This window comes from Somniosus microcephalus, unplaced genomic scaffold, assembly GCF_052327205.1.
Source record: "Somniosus microcephalus isolate GS21.2 unplaced genomic scaffold, FLI_Smic_1.0 unresolved_chr7, whole genome shotgun sequence".
Lineage (NCBI taxonomy): Eukaryota > Metazoa > Chordata > Chondrichthyes > Squaliformes > Somniosidae > Somniosus > Somniosus microcephalus.
The window spans coordinates 12,599,482-12,616,476 of NW_028225185.1; the positions used below are offsets into that span (position 1 = coordinate 12,599,482).

General features: G+C 51.2%; 1 protein-coding gene across 1 annotated transcript in view; it reads left to right on the forward strand.

Annotated features, from left to right (window-relative positions):
• Positions 1-1,307: 1,307 nt before the first annotated feature.
• LOC147086544 (ubiquitin-associated protein 2-like) overlaps positions 1,308-16,995 on the forward strand; it is a 149,423-nt gene continuing 133,735 nt past the window's right edge. Inside the window, 1 exon segment of the mRNA XM_085978268.1 lies at positions 1,308-1,374. The gene's annotated coding sequence lies outside the window, so the exon portion shown is untranslated.

Sequence of the window (16,995 nt, forward strand, 5' to 3'; positions counted from 1 at the left end):
GAAATGGCAAATGTTATGAATGGGCAACACACACATACAGGGAGACTCAGAGCAGTTTTATTTACTCGCTCCGAACAAATCACGTCGAAGATGATTGGGGTTGCAAATCTGCTTGACGTGGATGTTATTTTTATGCATTTTGTGTATTTTTTTGAGGAAAAGGGCAAAACAAAATGGCGGCGCGCCGAGGGGGAAGCCCGGATCACGTGACAGCTGCTAAGCCAACAACATCAATAAAATGAGGGGGTATATGGGTCGGAATAAATTATTTAAAAAAAATAATAAATCGAATGATGTCAGAAAATGAGGGTAGTGGCGAGGGGAGAGGAAAATCAATGCTTTTTTGGTAAAAAATGGATGACGTCAGGGGGATCAAAATGGCGGCGTTTCGAGGGAAGCCGAATTTTGGGGGGTGGGGAAGTCCCGGATCACGTGACAGCCGCTAAGACTTTAACAAAGGAGGGAGGGGGAGTACTAAAATTGGAATAATATTAATGTTATTTTTTAAATAAACAGCGATATATATTAAAAAAAAGAATTGAAGGTGGTGAGGGGGGGAAAAGATAGAAAAAAATGGATGACGTTGGCTGAATCAAAATGGCGGCAGCGAGGGAGGCTGAAAGGCCCGGATCACGTGACAGAGGCTAAATTTAAAAAAGGAGGCGAACTTAAATTGAATTTTTTTTTTTAAACATGGTAAAATCGAACAATTTATTTAAATTGAAGGTAGTGGTGATGAGGGGAAAGGAGAGAAAATAAATATTTTTTTAATTTTCAAAAGTGATGACGTCAGGGGAATCAAAATGGCGGCGGCGAAGTGAAGCCGAGGAAGGGGAGGGAGAGCGGCCCAGATCACGTGACGGTAGCTCAGAATTTTTTTTAAAAATGAAGGGGAGGGGGGGAGAGATGAACTTAAATTGAAATATTAATTTACAATTTTTAAAAATATTAAACCGAACTGAGGGGGTGGGAGGGGAGGGAAGGGAAAGAGAAAATCAACTTTTTAAAAAGTGGTGACGTCAGAGGAATCAAAATGGCGCCGAGGAGGGAGGGAGAGCGGCCCAGATCACGTGACGGCAGCTAAGATTTTTTTTAGGGAGAGGTGAACTTAAATTAAAATAATAATTACTAATATATAAAAAAATATTAAATCGAATTAGTGGCGGGGTGGGGGGGGGGGACAGTTGAGGGAAGGGAAAGAGAAAATATTTTTTTTTTAAAAAGTGGTGACGTCGAGGAGGGTCCCCAAGATGGCGGCGGTGACCGGGGCGGAGGTGAAGCGGCGCTGGGCCGGGTCAGGTGACGGGGGGGTTGGGGGGGGTGTTTGTGTGCGTGTGTTTTAGTGCAGTGTGTGGACTGAGAGAGGGAGAGCAGGTAAAGTTTGTCTTGTGTGTGTGTGAGTGCTTCATTTAAAAAAAATCATCGCCCCTTTTATATTTAACAATAACAATCTGAGAAAAAAAAAATAAGAAGCCTGCTTTGATAGAAGAAATCATTACAATGGACGATCAAAAAAAGGGGGAAATCCTCCATTTTACCCCCTTCCTCTCCCAATTTTTTAATCTTCTGTGCATTAAATATCATTAAAGCTCCTTCTCCTCCATTTTATTGAACAATGAGACCCTCCTTTTTTGGGGGGATGGGTAAATTTTCCCTTTATATAAAAAAAAAATTTCCTTCAAATTCTTCCCCTTTCCTTCTTTACCCCTGGAGGCTGTTGTTTTAAAATAAGCGCCCCCCCCTCCAAAAGGGGGCTTTTGTTAAACTCACCCTCAAAAAAAAATTATTATCTCTTCAAAAAAAAAATAAAAAAGGCTTCTTTTGTGGCCTAGCAGCCAGGCCTGAAGCCTAGGGCTCGCCTAGTGAGACTGAAGGAAGGGATTTATTTTTTAAAGGGTTTTTGTTTTTCCTTTACCCCCTTTCAACCTTTCCTTAGTTAAAAGATAAACCTTCTTTATTTTTTAAAATGGCATTTTGGGTTTAAGAGTTTGTGTCTGTCTGTCTGTGTGTGTGTGTATATATTATATATATATATATTTTTGGGTGGGTGTGTGTGGAATTTGAGTGTAAATCGACGTCCTGTCGCCTTTACAGCTAGGCCCCCTGTTTTTTTGAACTCTACAGAACAGAAAGAGGAAGCTAAATATCGGCAGCTTCATAATACCAACAGAGTTTAGGTTTGGTTTAAGTGGGGTGGGTGGGTGGGGGGGGGGGGAAAGATTGCTGTGGGTAAGGCTGCTTATTTTGATGTTTGTTGTTTGTGAGAGGAGAACAAAACAAATCAGACAGTTGCAAAAGCATTTATGCCTTTATATAGGCATAAATGCAAAAAATCTATATGCATGATGCAAAATATTCCTGTCCAGGATCTCTCTGCATCAATGCAAAATATGTAGGCACGGTGCAAGATGTTCCAGTCCAAAATCTATATGCAGCAATGCAAAATCTATATGCATAAGGCAAAATATTGCTGACCAAAATATCTCTGCCTTAATGCAAAATCTATATGCATAGTGCAAAATATTGCTGTCCTAAATCTATATGCATCGATGCAAAATCTATATGCACAGCGCAAAATATTGCTGTCCAAAATCTCTATGCATCCATGCAAAATCTATATGCATAGTGCAAAATATTGCTGTCCAAATTTTCTATGCATTAATGCCAAATCTATAGGCACAGTGCAAAATATTCCTGTCCAAAATCTATATGCATATAAATCTGTATATCTAAATGTCGGAGGGATTTGCATTAGTGCAAGGATTGTGTTTTGCACCTCCTGTGTGGGGGAAGGTTGACTGTTACATTTATTTGCGAATGTGTGTGTTTGTGTGTATAGAATTCTGTTTCAAACATGCCGAGATTGTCAAACGTGCTCAATATATATGTGAGTAAAACTTGTGATGGAATTATCTAGCTGTATTTTTATTTTTTTATGATATGCTAGTCGCTTTTGATGGAATTAACGAGCTGCATTTTTTATTTATAATGTGTGTGTGTGTGTGTTAAATGTGCATTCTCCCTTTTTCTTCTCCTCTGGAATTTATTCTGCATTCAATTCCGTCATTTTTCTTTGTCGCCTGTGACCGAACCGCATGCTTTTCACTGAGTTAAAAAATCTTGTCCTTGTGAACATGCATCGCCCCGGAAAAAACGTGCAACAGTATGCAGCCACGCATACACACAAAAAGCAACTTTGTTTGTGTGTTCTTAACTTTTTATTTAACCCGTTCATTTTTTTTTCAGTAACTTCAAAAAAGCGCACGTATTCAGTCTGGAGACTGTTTGTGTGGCGCCGGGCTTTGTTCTGTGCATCTCTCTCTCTCTGTCTAGATAGATTCTGCTCCAAAAAACTTTTAACCTGAGCTGTTTTTTTTCGCAAAGCGAAACAGCCCACTGTGCAGAGGTGCTTTTTGCCAGTTCCTCGACTTAATTGAACTGTTGCAAGCGCCCTGTAAAGCATATTCTGCTGTGCTCGTTTTAACAGTCTGCAAGCAGTCAACCTGTGTCCCTAACATGTTTTTAAGCCACCATTTTCTCTTAAGGGTGCTATTATATTGCAACTGCCACCCATTTGTCTTGGGGTGCGCAAAGCATTTCTCCAGCGCCTCCGGACGTCCCAAAGCGCTTTACTGACAATGAAGTCTTTTTTAAAGTTTTGTAATGTAGGAAACGCGGCAGCCAATTTGCGCACAGCAAGCTCCCACAAACCGCAATGTGGTAACGACCAGATCATCTGTGTTTTTTTAGTGATGTTGATTGAAGGGTAAATATTGGCCCCAGGACACCGGGGAGAACTCCCCTCCTGCTCTTCTTCGAAATAATGGCCGCGGGATCTTTTACGTCCGCCTGAGAGAGCAGACGGGGACTCGGTTTAACGTCTCTTCCGATTGACGGCAACTCTGACAGTGCGGCCTTCCCTCAGTACCGCCCCTCCGACAGTGCGGCGCTCCCTCAGTACCGCCCCTCCGACAGTGCGGCGCTCCCTCAGTACCGCCCCTCCGACAGTGCGGCGCTCCCTCAGTACCGCCCCTCCGACAGTGCGGCGCTCCCACAGTACCGCCCCTCCGACAGTGCGGCGCTCCCTCAGTACCGCCCCTCCGACAGTGCGGCGCTCCCTCAGTACCGCCCCTCCGACAGTGCGGCGCTCCCTCAGTACCGCCCCTCCGACAGTGCGGCGCTCCCACAGTACCGCCCCTCCGACAGTGCGGCGCTCCCTCAGTACCGCCCCTCCGACAGTGCGGCCTTCCCTCAGTACCGCCCCTCCGACAGTGCGGCGCTCCCTCAGTACCGCCCCTCCGACAGTGCGGCGCTCCCTCAGTACCGCCCCTCCGACAGTGCGGCGCTCCCACAGTACCGCCCCTCCGACAGTGCGGCGCTCCCTCAGTACTGCCCCTCCGACAGTGCGGCGCTCCCTCAGTACTGCCCCTCCGACAGTGCGGCGCTCCCACAGTACCGCCCCTCCGACAGTGCGGCGCTCCCTCAGTACCGCCCCTCCGACAGTGCGGCGCTCCCTCAGTACCGCCCCTCCGACAGTGCGGCGCTCCCTCAGTACTGCCCCTCCGACAGTGCGGCGCTCCCTCAGTACCGCCCCTCCGACAGTGCGGCGCTCCCACAGTACCGCCCCTCCGACAGTGCGGCGCTCCCTCAGTACCGCCCCTCCGACAGTGCGGCGCTCCCTCAGTACTGCCCCTCCGACAGTGCGGCGCTCCCTCAGTACCGCCCCTCCGACAGTGCGGCGCTCCCACAGTACCGCCCCTCCGACAGTGCGGCGCTCCCACAGTACCGCCCCTCCGACAGTGCGGCGCTCCCTCAGTACCGCCCCTCTGACAGTGCGGCGCTCCCTCAGTACCGCCCCTCCGACAGTGCGGTGCTCCCTCAGTACCGCCCCTCCGACAGTGCGGCGCTCCCTCAGTACCGCCCCTCCGACAGTGCGGCGCTCCCACAGTACCGCCCCTCCGACAGTGCGGCGCTCCCTCAGTACCGCCCCTCCGACAGTGCGGCGCTCCCTCAGTACCGCCCCTCCGACAGTGCGGCGCTCCCTCAGTACCGCCCCTCCGCCAGTGCGGCGCTCCCTCAGTACCGCCCCTCCGCCAGTGCGGCGCTCCCTCAGTACCGCCCCTCCGACAGTGCGGCGCTCCCTCAGTACCGCCAGTGCGGCGCTCCCTCAGTGCCGCCCCTCCGACAGTGCGGCGCTCCCTCAGTGCCGCCCCTCCGACAGTGCGGCGCTCCCTCAGTGCCGCCCCTCCGACAGTGCGGCGCTCCCTCAGTACCGCCCCTCCGACAGTGCGGCGCTCCCTCAGTACCGCCAGTGCGGCGCTCCCTCAGTACCGCCCCTCCGACAGTACGGCGTTCCCTCAGTACCGCCCCTCCGACAGCGCGCTGCTCCCTCAGTACCGCCCCTCCGACAGTGCGGCGCTCCCTCAGTACTGCACTGGGAGTGTCGGCCTACATTTTTGTGCTCAAGTCTCTGGAGTGGGGCTTGAACTCACAACCCTCTGACCCAGAGGCGCGAGTGCCACCCACTGTCACGATTAGATTGTTCCCCTGGCCAGTTCGAAGCCCCTGTACATGTGCCCGCAGTGGGCATCGGTGTGGCTATTCCTTTGAGTTTGTATGTAAGTTTTTACAGTGAAATAGAAATATTCAGTTCTGCTCAAACCATGCCAGGTTGGTGTTGATTTCATGTTCCCGCCCTGTTCCCATTTCCCCCTTGCTGACTGAGGCTGAACCACACTGTTCGCAGCCTTGGTGTCACATTTGACCCTGAAATGAGCTTCCGACCACACATCAGCAGCGTAACTAAGACCGCCTGTTTCCACCTCAGTAACATCGCCCATCTCCGCCCCGCCTCAGCACATCTGCTGCTGAAACCCTCACCCATGCCTTTGTTACCTCTAGACTTGACTATTCCAACGCACTCCTGGCTGGCCTCCCACATTCTACCCTACGTAAACTGGAGGTGATCCAAAACTCGGCTGCCCGTGTCCTAACTCGCACCGAGTCCCGTTCGCCCATCTCTCCGTGCTCGCTGACCTACATTGGCTCCCGGTTAAGCAGCACCTCGATTTCAAAATTCTCACCCTTGTTTTCAAATCCCTCCACGGCCTCCTCGCCCCCTCTCCCTATCTCTGTAACCTCCACCAGCCCCACAACCCTCCGAGATATCTGCGCTCCTCCAATTCTGGCCTCTTGAGCATCCCCCCGATTTCCATCGCTCCACCATTGGCGGCCGTGCCTTCAGCCGCCTGGGCCCCGAGCTCTGGAATTCCCTCCCTAAACCTCTCCGCCTCTCTCTCCTCCTTTAAGACGCTCCTTAAAACCAACCTCTTTGACCCAGCTTTTGATCACCTGTCCTAATATCTCCTTATGTGGCTCGGTGGCAAATGTTTTGTCTTATAATACTCCTGTGAAGCGTCGTGGGACGTTTTACTGTGATGAAGGCGCTATATAAATACAAGTTGTTGTCTCCTTCAACCTGTGATGCTCGAAGAATCGAACATTGTGGTGAATATACATTACTTGAGAGATGCTTTCCCTATCAGTCATTCTTGCGTTGCAATTTATTCCACAGCTTTGGAACTGACAATTCGGAAGGCGAATGGCATGTTGGCCTTTATTGCAAGGGGGTTGGAGTATAAGAGTGAGGAAGTCTTGCTCCAATTGTACAGGGCCTTGGTGAGACCACACCTGGAGTACTGGGCACAGTTTTGGTCTCCTTATCTAAGGAAGGATATACTTGCCTTGGAGGCGGTGCAACGAAGGTTCACTAGATTGATTCCTGGGATGAGAGGGCTGTCCTATGAGGAGAGATTGTGTAGAATGGGCCGATACTCTCTGGAGTTTAGAAGAATGAGAGGTGATCTCATTGAAAACGTATCAAATTCTTAAGGGGATTGACTGGGTAGATGCAGGGAGGATGTTTCCCCCTGGCTGGGGAGTCTAGAACCAGGGGTCACAGTCTCAGGATAAGGGGTCGGCCATTTTGGACTGAGATGAGGAGGAATTTCTTCACTCAGAGGGTGGTGAATCTTTGGAATTCTCTACCCCAGAGGGCTGTGGAGGCTCAGTCGTTGAGTATATTCAAGGCCGAGATCGAGAGATTTTTGGACTCTCGGGGAATTGAGGGATCGGGCGGGAAAGTGGAGTTGAGGTCGATGATCAGCCATGATCTCATTGAATGGCGGCGCAGGCTCGAGTGGCCGACTCCTGCTCCTCAATTCTTATGTTCTTGTGACACGGCCTGGGCTTCGATCTGGTTGGCCCCAAATGGCTACCCTTGGTGAAGAGCAGAAGCAAGCTTTGAACCCGAGGAGGAGAAACGAGCTGCCAACCCGTCGGGCCACGCTGTCTTGGCGTCGCCCTGTTCTGATGCCCTGCATTTATCCTCCCCGTCTCGCTGCGTACCTGAATTTGTGATTCAACCCGCAAACGGCAGCAGATTTCGTCTGTGTTAGTGTCTGATACCTGAGTCCTGCAGGAGTATACCTGGAGCCTAACCTTTCAATCCTGGACCTGGGTGTTCCTGCCCATCCTCCTTAAAATGCCAGCGAGCCAGTTAATTTCTTGTCGGGTGTCTGATGCGCTATCAATTACTCATAAAAGACTGAGAGTTAGAAGAGTAACCAAAGGCTTTTATTAACAACAGAATGGAGGTCTGCCTCGAGTGGTCGACCGGTCCAGGATACCAAGGGCTGGGGAGCAGTCACCTTTATACTAGGACCTGTGGGAGGAGTCAGCCGAGGCATGTCCAGGCATGTACACAGTGGAATACAAACAGGACAAACAGGAATACAAACAGTGGTTTACCACAGTGTCCAAGGTGATTTCCTTCCGAGTTGTACACATTCCCTTTTTGTTTTCCCCCCCCTCGACCTCTCCCTTCCCCAGCCGCTATTCCTTTTCAGGACATTTTTATTTTATTCGTTCCTGGGATGTGGGCGTCACTGGTAAGGCCGGCATTTATTGCCCATCCCTAATCCCCCTTGAGAAGGTGGCGGTGAGCCGCCTTCTTGAACCGCTGCAGTCCGTGTGGTGAAGGTGCTCCCACAGTGCTGTTAGGGAGGGAGTTCCAGGATTTTGACCCAGCGACGATGAAGGAACGGCCCGATATATTTCCAAGTCAGGATGGTGTGTGTGACTTGGAGGGGAACTTGGAGGTGGTGGTGTTCCCACACGCCTGCTGCCCTTGTCCTTCGAGATGGAAGAGGCCGCGGGTTTGGGAGGTGCTGCCGAAGAAGCCTTGGCGAGTTGCTGCAGTGCATCTTGTAGACGGTCCACACTGCAGCCACGGTACGCCGGTGGTGGAGGGAGTGAATGTTTAAGGTGTTTGGCTTGCTGCAGTATATCAGAGAGAGAGAGCGAGAGATTTGCCCCATAAGCTCCACGAAAGTGCAGAAAAAAAGGCATTGTTTTTCTCACATGACTCGGGGACTCGTCCCTCCTCCCCCAACCTGCGCCCTAATAATTGTTTTTTTTCCCCTCTGCCACTGTGCATAATCCCACAGCAAGCACGGTGCCTCCACTGAGAGTGGGTATGCAATCCTGTCCCAGGTCTTTGCTTCACTGATTAGGTGCTCGGGACACCTCTAAGCTCTGGGTAGAACCTTGCAAACGCTTAGCGGGTCAGAATATTCTTGAGGAACGCTGCCTCCTGCCACTTTGGCTGTGGATAGTCGGGGGGGGCGGAGGGGGAGGAAAGTGTTTCGCTGTTTCATCGTGTCAGCGGACTCTGCTCTGGGCCTCTCCGCCCCTCTCGCTCTCTCCTTTTTAATACGCTCCCTAAAACCGACCTCGTTGACCAAGCCTGTCCCAATATCTATGTGGCTCGGTGCCAATTACAGGAAACTTTGGTTTATCTGGAGGCTAAATGCTCGAGCCACCGGCAAAAATCAGGAGCCGTTTCGTTAGTTTTTTTTTTCTTTCCGTTAATTTTTTTTCACCAGCCAAGCTCTGCAAGGTCTCGCTGAAGCTGTTGCTAAGCTACAGAGACGCTCGCAAGGTACGGCCGACTGTTTAGAAGCTAAGCAACAGGGTTTGTTGCCAGATACGGAGCTCAAAATCGCCGTATGTTTCAACATTAGCGCTAGTTTGTCCGGCAGTTTTGATGGGACGGCAACAGCTCGGTGCCGGATAGCACAAAGTTTCCTGTGGTTGTTTGATAATCGCTCCTGTGAAGCGCCTTGGGACGTTTGACTGCGCTAAGGTTGCTGTATAAATGCAACTTGTTAATTAAGGGGACAATTATTTCCTCCTTTCACCTGTTGGTCGGGGGCGTGCGGTGAGGGAGAGTTCTAAAATTGGAGAGGCTCCCCAAATGCCCATTCTTTGTGTTGCTGGACAACGAGTGTCTTCGGTATTATGAGATGTCAGTCCCTGCCGAACGCAGGCATAGCAGCCCCTGCAAGTGTTGCTTAGGTGAAACTCGTTAGCTCAGCACGGACTCGAGACCTCTGGCCCTACACCCCTCCCAGATCTCTGCGCTCCTCCAATTCCGGCCACTTGCGCATCCCTCCGATTTCCATCGCTCCGCCATTGGCGGCCGTGCCTTCAGCCGCCTGGGCCCTGAGCTCTGGAATTCCCTCCCTAAACCTCTCCGCCTCTCTCTCATCCTTTAAGATGCTCCTTAAAATCTACCTCTTTGACCTCTTCTCTCTTAGGCAGTCCCTCGGAACCGAGGATGATTTGCTTCCACGTTAAAAATGAGTTCTCAGGTGACTGATGAGTCCGATGCGGGACCTACAGTCTCTGTCACAGGTGGGGCAGACGGTGGTTGAAGGGGCGGGTGGGTGGGGTGCTTGGGTTGACGTGCGCTCCTTGCGCTGCCTGCGCTTGGCTTCCGCTTGCTCCCGACGAAAAGACTCGGTGTTCGGCGCCTTCCCGGATGCTTCTCCTCCACTTTGTGCGGTCTTGGGCCAGGGATTCCCAGGTGTCGGTGGGGACGTTGCACTTTTTCCAAGGAGGCTTTGAGGGTGTCCTTGAAGCGTTTCCTCTGCCCACCTGGGGCTCTCTTGCCGTGCCGGAGCTCCGAGTAGAGCGCTTGTTTTGGGAGTCTCGTATCGGGCATGCGGACGATGTGGCCCGTCCATCGGAGCTGATCGAGCGTGGTCAGAGCTTCGATGCTGGGGATGTTGGCCTGAGCGAGAACACTGACGTTGGTGCGCCTATCCTGCCAATGGATTTGCAGGATCTTGCAGAGGCAGCATTGGTGGTACCTCTCCAGTGCTTTGAGGTGCCTGCTGTACATGGTCCATGTCTCTGAAGCATACAGCAGGGCGGGTATCACTGCTGCCCTGCAGACCATGAGCTTGGTGCCGGGTTTGAGGTCCTGGTCTTCAAACACTCTCTTCCTCAGGCGACCGAAGGCTGCACTGGCACGCTGAAGGCAGGGTTGGTCTTCTCCTTATGTGGCTCGATGTCGAATTTTGTCTGATAATCGCTCCTGTGAAGCGCCCTGGGACGTTGTACTGCGTTAAAGGCGCTGTGTAAATACAAGATGGTGTATGATTCATGACCGCAGCACACTGTGCATTTCACACCCTCCCACTTGGAGAGCCCACGTGGTTATTGAGTGGAAGTCTGAATGTTTCTGGGGAGGATTTCCACTTTCCACAAAATAACAAAACATCAACCCTTTATTTTATACTTAATATCTCCAGCTAAATTCTAACCGGCGTGCATGATTTGAGTAGCCTTGCAGAACCAGGCATGCCTCTGAAAATTTAAATCCCGGAAATAATGGGTAGGTTGTCGGATACAGTGCCTATCAAACGTATGATTCTGCAGTTGTCGGAAAATGCCTATATTTTGGTATGTACAAGTATCTTTCAGGTTTAATCCTATGAGTTGAGTCAACATAGAAGATAGGAGCAGGAGTCGGCCATTCGGCCCCTCGAGCCCGCTCCGCCATTCAATGAGATCATGGCTGATCATCCAAATTCAGTACCCTGTCCCTGCCTTCTCCCCATATCCCTTGATCCCTTTAGCCTTAAGAAATATATCCAACTCCTTCTTGAATATATTTAATGCATTGGCCTCAACTGCCTTCTGTGGTAGAGAATTCCACAGGTTCACCACTCTCTGGGTGAAGAAATTCCTCCTCATCTCTGTCCTAAATGGCCTACCCCTTATCCTTAGACTGTGACCCCTGGTTCTGGACTCCCCGACCATCGGGAACATCCTTCCTGCATCCAGTCTGTCTAGTCCTGTTAGAATTTTATAAGTTTCAATGAGATCCCCTCTCATTCTTCTAAACTCTAGCAAGTATAAGCCCAATCGACCCAATCTCTCTCCGTACGTCATTCCTGCCATCCCAGGGATCAGTCTGGTGAATCTTCACTGCACTCCCTCCATGGCAAGAACATCCTTCCTCAGACCAAAACTGCACACAATACTCAAGGTGTGGTCTCACCAAGGCCCTGTACAACTGCAGCAAGACATCCTTGTTCCTGTACTCGAACCCTCTCGCTACGAAGGCCAACATACCATTTGCCTCCTCAACCGCCTGCTGCACCTGCATGCTTACCTTCAGTGACTGGTGCACAAGGACACCCAGGCCTCGTTGACAGGAGTCAGTTAACAGATTTCTGGGCCTCGCTCTGTCAGTCACTGGCCTTTCCACTATTGTAAGGTTTGTACTGGATCAATGTCTGAAACCAGTGGCCATCAATACAAGACAAGTCACCAGTAAATCTAATGGGGAATTCAGGAGAAACTTCTTTACCCAGAGAGTGGTGAGAATGTGGAACTCGCTGCCACAGGGAGTGGCTGAGGCGATTAGTATAGATGCATTTAAGGGGAGGCTAGATAAAAAAGAAAGACGCTCATTTCTACGCCGCCTTTCACGACCTCAGGATGTCCCAGAACGCTTTACAGCCAATGAGGTACTTTTTTTGAAGTGTGACTGTTGTAATATCGGAAACGCGGCAGCCAATTAGTGCACAGCAAGCTCCCACAAACAGCAATGTGATAATCAGATAATCTGTTTTAGTGATGTTGGTTGAGGGATAAATATTGGCCCAGGACACCGGGGAGAACTCCCCCTGCTCTTCTTCCAACAGTGGCCGCAAGATCTTTTACATCCACCCGAGAGCAGACGGGGCCTCGGTTTAACGTCTCCTTCGAAAAACGGCACCTCAGACAGTGCGGCGCTCCCTCAGTACCGCCCCTCCGGCGGTGCGGCGCTCCCTCAGTACCGCCCCTCCGACGGTGCGGCGCTCCCTCAGTACCGCCCCTCCGACGGTGCGGCGCTCCCTCAGTACCGCCCCTCCGACGGTGCGGCGCTCCCTCAGTACCGCCCCTCCGACGGTGCGGCGCTCCCTCAGTACCGCCCCTCCGACGGTGCGGCGCTCCCTCAGTACCGCCCCTCCGACGGTGCGGCGCTCCCTCAGTACCGCCCCTCCGACGGTGCGGCGCTCCCTCAGTACCGCCCCTCCGACGGTGCGGCGCTCCCTCAGTACCGCCCCTCCGACGGTGCGGCGCTCCCTCAGTACCGCCCCTCCGACGGTGCGGCGCTCCCTCAGTACCGCCCCTCCCACGGTGCGGCGCTCCCTCAGTACCGCCCCTCCCACAGTGCGGCGCTCCCTCAGTACCGCCCCTCCGACAGTGCGGCGCTCCCTCAGTACTGCACTGGGAGTGCCAGCCTAGGTTATGGGCTCGAGTCCCTGGAGTGGGGCTCGAACCCATGACCTTCTGTCTCGGGCAAGAGTGCTACCCACTGAGCCATAGCATGTAGTAGTTGAGGCGATGAGCATAGATGCATTTAATGGGAAGCTGGATAAACGCATGAGGGAGAAAGGAATAGGAGGATATGCTGATGGGGTGAGATGAAGAGGGTTGGGAGGAGGCTGGTGTGGAGCAGAAACACCGGCACGGAGCAGTTGGGCCTGTTTCTGTCAATGGCTCGGGGTGGCACCCTTGCCTCTGAGTCAGAAGGTTGTGGGTTCGAGTCCCACTCCAGGGACTTAAGCCCATAATCCAGGGCGGCGCTCTCAGTGCCTGTACTGAAGGAGCGCTGCACTGTCGGAGGGGCAGTCCTGAGGGAGCGCCGCACTGTCGGAGGGGCGGTACTGAGGGAGCGCCTCACTGTCGGAGGGGCGGTACTGAAGGAGCGCCGCACTGTCGGAGGGGCGGTACTGAGGGAGCGCCGCACTGTCGGAGGGGCGGTACTGAAGGAGCGCCGCACTGTCGGAGGGGCGGTACTGAGGGAGCGCCACACTGTCGGAGGGGCAGTATTGAGGGAGCGCCGCACTGTCGGAGGTGTCGTCTTTTGGATGAGACATTAAACCGAGGCCCCGTCTGCCCTCTCGGGTGGATGTAAAAGATCCAACGGCCACTATTGGAAGAAGAGCAGGGGGGAGTTCTCCCCGGTGTCCTGGGTCCAATATTTATCCCTCAACCAACATCACTAAAAAACAGATGATCTGGTCATTATTACATTGCTGTTTGTGGGAGCTTGCTGTGCGCAAATTGGCTGCCGCGTTTCCTACATTACAACAGTGACCACACTTCAAAAAAAGTACTTCATTGGCTGTAAAGCACTTTGGGACGTCCTGAGGTTGTGAAAGGTGCTGGAGAAATGTGAGTCATTTTTTCCCGTGCTGTAAATTCTAAGTATTTTCTATGTCTTCCACCATCACGGACGTTCTACTTTTACTGTGGGAATTTCATTATTCTTCTGCTTGTTTACACTTTCTATTCTCTTGGCTGCGGTTTTGTAAATACCATAATTTAGTTTCCATAAGAGGAAGCTTGAGTAAAAATGGAACAGCTTTAATTTAGTCCTGTCCACGAGTGCCAGTGTGTCACAGAAAGGCATTGGGATGGCTTAATTTCCCTCTGGTGAGGGAAGACTCCAGTCACAGAGAGGGATATTTCCCAAATCGCCATTCTGTTTCTATATATACAGGAAACTTTGTGCTATCCGGCACTGACAGGGCCGAGCTGTTGCCGTCCCCTCAAAACTGCCGGACAAACCAGCGCTAATGTTAAAACATTGAGCTCCGTATCTGGCAACAAACCCTGTTGCTTAACAGCTTCTAAACAGTCGGCCGTACCTTGCAAGCGTCTCTGTAGCTAAGCAACAGCTTCAGCGAGACCTTGCAGAGCCTGACTGGTGAAGAAAAAGCAACGAAAAGAAAAAAACCTAACGAAACGGCTCCTGATTTTTGCCGGTGGATCGAGCATTCCGGACAGTTAACCTCCGGATAAACCCAAGTTTCCTGTAGCTGGGCTTGGGATCAGTGTTCCCAATAAGGTGCGCGCGGCCGCACAGAATAGGAACAGGAGGAGGCCATTCAGCCCCTCGAGCCCGCTCCGCCATTCAATGAGATCATGGCTGATCTGTGACCTAACTCCATCTACCCGCCTTTGGCCCATATCCCTTAATACCTTTGGTTAACAGAAAGCTATCAATCTCCGATTTAAAATTAACAATTGACCCAGCATCAATTGCTGTTTGCGGAAGAGAGTTCCAAACTCCTACCACCCTTTGTGTGTAGAAGTGTTTCCTAACTTCACTCCTGAAAGGTCTGGCTCTAATTTTTAGACTCTGCCCCCTAGTCCTAGACTCCCCAACCAGCGGAAATAGTTTCTCTCTCTCAGTTCCCCTTAATATCCTGAAAACTTCGATCAGTTCGCCCCTTAACCGTCTAAATTCCAGGGAATACAACCCTAGTTTGTGTAATCTCTCCTCGTAACTTAACCCTTGGAGTCCGGCTATCATTTTGGTAAACCTGCGCTGCACTCCCTCCAAGGCCAGTAGTAGTGGGAAAGGTCCAGCACATGCTACTCACTGGCTTTTATACTGTCTGCGCAGAAATTTGAAGGGACTGTGCATTGAAAGCAACAGGCCCTGCGCAGAACAAACGCAGCTTACAAGGGAACATTGCTTGGGCTTGCTGCCTCTCTCTGAGCGCCGTCAGTGGTCGACATATGCGAGAAACCTTTATGTGGGCCAGCTAGGACCCCAGCTATTCACAATATATATTAATGATCTAGACGAGGGAACTAGATGTAATATCTCCAGCTTTGCAGACGACACAAAGCTGGGTGGGCGTGTGTGCTGTGAGGAGGATGCCGAGAAACTCCAGTATGATTTGGACAGGTTGGGTGATTGGACAGATGCAGTATAACGTGGATAAATGCGAGGTTATCCACTTTGGTGGCAAAAACAGGAAGGCAGATTATTATCTGAATGGCAATAGATTGGGAGAAGGGGAAGTGCAACAAGACCTGGGTGTCCTTGTGCACCAGTCGCTGAAGGTAAGCATGCAGGTGCAGCAGGCGGTTAAGGCGGCAAATGGTATGTTGGCCTTCGTAGCGAGAGGATTCGAGTACAGGAGCAAGGATGTCTTGCTGCAGTTGTACAGGGCCTTGGTGAGGCCACACCTTGAGCATTGTGTGCAGTTTTGGTCGCCTTATCTGAGGAAGGATGTTCTTGCCATGGAGGGAGTGCAGCGAAGATTCACCAGACTGATACCTGGGATGGCAGGAATAACGTATGAGGAGAGATTGTGTCGATTGGGCTTATACTTACTGGAGTTTAGAAGATTGAGAGGGGATCTCATCGAAACCTATAAAATTCTGTCAGGCCTAGACAGACTAGGTGCAGGAAGGATGTTCCCGATGGTGGGGGAGTCCAGAACCAGGGGTCACAGTCAAAGGATAAGGGGTAAGCCATTTAGGACTGAGATGAGGAGGAATTTCTTCACCCAGAGAGTGGTGAACCTGTGGAATTCTCTGCCACAGAGAGCGATGGAGGCCAGTTCATTAAATATATTCAAGAAGGAGTTGGATATATTTCTTAAAGCGAAAGGGATCAAGGGATATGGGGAGAAAGCAGGGACAGGGTACTGAATTTGGATGATCAGCCATGATCCATTGAATGGTGGAGCAGGCTCGAGGGGCCAAATGGCCAACTCCTCCTATTTCTTAAAGGGGGGGGGGTGTGGCCTACCCCTTATCCTTAGACTGTGACCCCTGGTTCTGGACTCCCCCGCCATCGGGAACATCCTTCCTGCATCTAGTCTGTCTAGTCCTGTTAGAATTTTATAAGTTTCAATGAGATCCCCTCTCATCTAAACTCCAGCGAGTATAAGCCCAATCGACCCAATCTCTCCTCATACGCCATTCCTGCCATCCCAGGTATCAGTCTGGTGAATCTTCGCTGCACTCCCTCCATGGCAAGAACATCCTTCCTCATAAGGCGACCAAAACTGCACACAATACTCTAGGTGTGGTCTCACCAAGGCCCTGTACAAACGCAGCAAGACATCCTTGTTCCTGTACTTAAACCCTCTCGCTACGAAAGCCAACATACCATTTGCCTTCTTAACCGCCTGCTGCACCTTCAGCGACTGGTGCACAAGGACACCCAGGTCTCGTTGCACCTCCCCTTTTGCCAATCTATTGCCATTCAAATAATAACCTGCCTTCCTGTTTTTGCCACCAAAGTGGATAACCTCGCATTTATCCACGTTATATTGCATCTGCCCAATCACCCAACCTGTCCAAATCACACTGGAGTTTCTCGGCATCCTCCTCACAGCACACAAGCTCACCCAGCTTTGTCTCGTCTGCAAACTTGGTGATATTACATCTAGTTCCCTTGTCTAGATCATTAATATATATTGTGAATAGCTGGGGTCCTGGGACCGATCCCTGCGGTACCCCACTAGTCACCGCCTGCCACTCGGAAAAAGAGCCGTTTATTCCAACTCTTTGCTTCCTGTCTGCCAACCAGTTCTCTATCCAAGTCAGTACCTTGCCTCCAATCCCACGTGCTTTAACTTTACATGCTAATCTATTATGCGGGACCATATCGAAAGCGCCAAGTTGCTGACTTCTTGTCGCGTGCGATTGGACCAAGCTGCTCTGACCCAGGAAGTAAATTGCCAACCGAGAAGCCTGCGACCGAGTCTGAAGGACTTCCATTGGTTTGGATTTAAGAACATAAATAGGAGCAGCGACAACTTGTATTTATACCGCGCCTTTAAC